The sequence below is a fragment of the Prosopis cineraria genome, unplaced genomic scaffold (assembly GCF_029017545.1).
Source record: "Prosopis cineraria cultivar Desert tree isolate PC_DT_omini unplaced genomic scaffold, ASM2901754v1 PC12, whole genome shotgun sequence".
In the NCBI taxonomy this organism is placed as follows: domain Eukaryota; kingdom Viridiplantae; phylum Streptophyta; class Magnoliopsida; order Fabales; family Fabaceae; genus Prosopis; species Prosopis cineraria.
Window position 1 is genome coordinate 29685443 of NW_026555343.1, and position 4921 is coordinate 29690363.

The 4921-nt window shown below is 39.2% G+C and overlaps 1 long non-coding RNA gene across 1 annotated transcript; it reads left to right on the forward strand.

Moving 5' to 3' along the window:
- The first annotated feature begins 484 nt into the window (after positions 1–484).
- On the forward strand, positions 485–2360 carry LOC129287463 (uncharacterized). The gene is made up of 3 exons (XR_008587716.1): positions 485–575; positions 1147–1235; positions 2059–2360. It is a non-coding gene; the product is annotated as an uncharacterized LOC129287463 (long non-coding RNA).
- The last annotated feature ends 2561 nt before the right edge of the window (positions 2361–4921 follow it).

The following is a 4921-nucleotide window of genomic DNA, read 5'->3' on the forward strand; positions in this document are numbered from 1 at the left end:
ATGAAGAAATAAAACAAGCTATCATGAAACTTGGAGTGTTTAAAGCTCCTGTATCTGATAGGATTCAAGCTTTCCTTTACCAAGATTTTTGCAATGTAACGGGGCCATCCATTTGTTCTTTGATTTGTAAAGTGTTCAATGAACCTCAAGTAATGCAAGATGTAACATCCTAAAAATTTTAAGACTCAAATTTATTTAAAAAAATAAATAAAAATAAAATAAAATATCTATAATTAAATTAAAATTTAGAATAATTTGATAGAGGTCCAGAGTTTGAATTTTACTAAGCAAAAGTTTAGTTTTATTTAATTTTTAACTATGGGAAAAATTACCAAAGTTGACCCGGGCTTTTGTGCAATAATAAAAAATGTTGGGCCATTTCTTGTAATTTTCCCCAAACTTTTAAATCAGCTTTTATAAGATGAAAAACCAGACCAGAACGCAGAAAAGAAAACAAGGAAAGAAAGGAAACACGTGAGAGAGAGAGAGAGAGAGGAAGAAGAAAGGAGAAAGAGAGGGAGTTAGGCTCGGATCTAGGAGTCTTTGTGACCGTTGCGAGCTCGGCTACACGATAGGTAAACTCCCTACTTCAATCCTCTTCTCTTTCTCTTGATTTTCTTCAATTTTTAGAAGAGGAGATTTTTGGATTTTGATTCCAAAGGCTTTATTCTTGTAAGCTTTTGTTTCTTTGGATCCTAGGGAGCATGTTTTGAGTTTCTATATAGTGATCTAATATTTTGAGTGGATAATTAGATGAAAAGAGGTGTTTTGGACACAAAATAAATCCTGAGAAATTGGGTTTTTGCTCTTCAATGGTTTAAGCTTATTGATTTAGTTATAATTTTGCTATTTGAACCCAATAAGATTTAAATTAAGGTTTGGTTTTCATTATAAGGGCTAATGGTGAAAGTTGGTGACACTAAGTGAAGGTTTTTAATTGATAAAAAATTATATAAATTGAAAATTAGCCTAGTAATGGCTAATAAATGGTTTTGGTGGTTAAGTGATACTATGTGAATGGTTGGTTTAATATATGGACCATTAGGGTGGATTATGACTCATTGACCTAAGTTGTGTGGTATAAGTTATAGTCTTCATTAATACTATTTGTCATGATAAGTGATGTGGATCACTTATATGTTGTAGAAAATTGTTGGTGGAACTTATTGAGAAGTAAGGAACAAGCCGAGCCCTATTTTGTACAAGGGGAACCCTTTTAGTACCAAAGGGTTGAGGTAACAGGGGAATTTATATTTTTTATTACTTTGTTTTAGCTATTTTTGAATAAATATTACTAGTTATCATGCATTACATGTTTTAAAAGATTAAATGTGCTTTATAAGGGGTTATGGGGTACTACTTTGATTATAGTGCAAATATGTTTTCTAATTGTTTAATAACAATGTTTTTATGGAAATGAGATTTATAAATATTATACTACTTTAGAGTGTTGAATGGTCAATACTCAGGAAAGGTAGACAAGAGTAAAAGGCATGATCTCGGTGGGAGTTCACCAATGAGAAGGTGTGGATTTTTGATATTCTATGGCACACTGTCAGTACTCAGTGTTGTCTTACGTATTGTGGGCTCAGTGCACTAAAGTGGTTAGTGTATTGAGTGTTCGACACCTCTCAGTGGGGGAGGGAATCCGACATATGAAGTGTGAGGTTGAGTGCCTAGGCCAAGGTAGCCCTCACATGGAGAGTAAGTCGGGCTGGCTCTGGGAGGGAGTTAGCTTTGACTGCTCAGGATTCACGTCGAAGGGGCATAGGCGGTTCGGTGGATTAGATCATGCCTTAGATTATGTTTTGTGCCTGTGGAGGTACAAGTAGGTATAAGGTTTACCTGCGAGTTAAAGAGTGCTAGGGGGCATTCTGTTGGTCATGAAAGGCCATACCGGCCTAGGTCATGCATTCATGCATTTTAAATGGCTAAATTATATACTATGTTGAATTTATTATTCATTTATTTGATTATGGCTTACTTTGTAATAATCAATATAGATTTCACTGTTACTGAGACTGTGGTTGTCTCACCCCTTTCTTTTCAATATTCTAGGTCCAGGCGAAGGATCCAGTGGTGGACGGGGAAAAGAGCAAAGCTAGGGGTTTGCTTGTGATTTGTAAAGAACTGCAACCCCTTTCTTTTGAGCAAATATATTGTAATGTATTTAAGATTAGGGTGCCAGTAGGATATGATTATGTGTGTGTGTGTGTGAATATGTGTGGATTGTGTGCTTGTGTATGAATTTTTGTCTGTTTGCAGACTTGTGGCTAGGAAACTTGGTTATGGTGTGTGGTTTTGATGGATTTACTTAGTAGACCAAGTTTCTATTACAAGCAGATCTTTATTTTGATATATATGTGATTTTATAAGCAAATGCAAAGTGGTTGCATTGCAAATGGTGTGCTATGGGAAAACATACAGCTTGGATAGAGAGAGTGGGTGCGTGGGCCCCACAAGGAGCTCTGAGCCAAGTGAAAATGTTTAGCATATGTATTTATATAAATACATGGTATTTGGATTGATTTGTGACCACTCTTGTATGATTTGTGCATTTTGGGGGTTTAGGGTCCATTTTAGGAAATGGCACCCGGGTGGTCAAATTTTGATGTATGGGGGTTTTCCATCATTTGAATGTTCTATCAAGTGTTTTTAATCTTATTTGACGTGTCCAAAGTGTTTCCACAGGTTTGTGACCATTAGGATGGGATTTGGACAATTTTGAAAATGGTTTTTACCAAAAAGCTGCACTTTTGCATCCGGGTGTCCAAATCTTAATCCGACCGTTGGATTTCTCTAAAATTTGGGTCACAAGTAAAACCTTTTATAAGCTTCGTGTGGGCTTTGGAATCACGTCGATCGGATATCGGACGGAGAAACGACGCACTCCGGAATTTGGTCTGGAGGTGCTGTCATGACAGCATTAAATTGCTGTCATGACAGCTACAGTGTTGATTTTGTAACCTGCACAAAATTCAATCCGTCCGTTGGATCTTTTCAAAATTTAGTATGCTAATAGTATTCTTTAAAAGTGACATGTGGGCTTTGGAATCACTCCGATCGGAGGTCAGATGATGAAATGGTGCACTCCGGAAGTTGGTCCGGAAGTGCTGTCATGACAGCTTTTTAGCTGTCATGACAGCAAAAATAGTCAATCTTTTAACATGTCTAATTTTTAATCCGACCGTTGGATCTTTTTGAAATTTGGTACACTTATAGTACCCTTTGAATGTGACGTGTGAGCTTTAAAATCACTTCAATCGGAGGTCGAATGACGGAACACCGCCTCCTGGAAGTTGGCCCAGGAGGGCTGTCATGACAGCAATAAATTACTGTCATGACAGCATCTTTTTATTCCATTTTCGTCTAACTTGCTTCCGTGCGCTATAGGTAGAACCTATAATTATTTTTAAGGTTTTAAATGATTTATTTCTTAAGTTGGTTAGAGGATCAACTCCTTAACCACACTTAGTTTGTTTGAATTATGTGATTTTTGGATAACACTCAAGGCAAGTGTTACATTTGGTATCAGTTTTAGGTTTATGATTCCTTTTTCCTACTTGGCACCTTAAATACATTACTTTTATGCTCTTTCCCTTCTACCACTAACCTGGACTAATATTGTTTTTCTTTCTTTGGCTTGTTCCTTTAGGAGGGGAGAAAGGTCCGTACGCTTGTGGCCGTACACCTTTCAGTTCTAATATGGCTCGAAGGGGAAGGGGTAGATCGAGGAATGAGGAACGACCACCACCTCTACCTCCTCCGCCTCCGCCTCCACCTCCACCTCCACCACCACCACAGGGGACGGATGCAGTCATGGCTAGGCTGCTTGAAGTTATGGTGGATATACAGCAAAATCTTAGAAGTCATACTGTTCCAGATCAGCATGTTGACCTAAGTGCTGGGCAGGGATCTTCTAGTACTATGGGAGCTCATGCACCAGTTGTTAATAATCGAGAGGATGACATATCCGAACCTTGGAAGGAATTCTCTCGCTCTAATCCGACCACATATGATGGTAGTATGCTTGATGGGAAAGCTGAGGAGTGGTTGGATCGGATGGAGCAGTTATTTACTGTTGTGAGGTGTACATCTGAGCAGAGGGTTATCTTGGCTACGATGCAGCTTGTTGGTGAAGCCAAGCATTGGTGGGATTCTGTTAAGCCCACAGATGGAAGATCTATGTCTTGGGATGAATTTAAAGAAAGATTTTATGATTTTCACTTTCCGCCAGCTTTCAGAGATGAGAAAGAGGCAGAGTTTCATGCATTTCAGCAGGGGGACTTAGACGAGGAGACTTTTATAAGAAAATTCAATCAGCTGTCTAAGTTCTCAACATATCTAAAGGCTTCTAATGATAGCAAGTGGAAAGCAAAGAGGTTATTAGAAAAGATGAGGCCAGAATACCGCCAGCAGCTATCTTTGTTAGGCGAGGCGACATATGATGAGATGTGCAATCGTCTGAGGATTGCCGCTCGTCGAGGCCGAGACACAGAGAGTAGCCGGAGTAGGGATACACGAGGTCGATTTTCTTTTGGGTTAGCTCCTACTGGTGGTGTATCCAAGAGAATGGGTTTTAGCTCTGGTTCTTCTTCTAGTGGCTCCTTTAGAATCGGGTCTTCTTCTGCTTCTGGTAATCGAAATTTAAATAGGGGTTCAAGATTTCAAGGTAATCGGGGTGGTAATATGAGATCTGGGGGTTCTCGTTTCTCTGGGAATGCTCCAGCACGTTCTTCACAAACCAGTCAAGCCCCAATTCTAAGCACAGCGAGGTCACCTTGCAATAGATGTGGTAGGGTTCATTTTGGTCGCTGTTTTGCTTGCTACAAGTGTGGAAAGTTAGGCCATTTGATCCGTGACTGCCCTGATTTACATGAGAGCTCGGACCGGAGGAACGTGATTCCTGGTAGAGTGTATA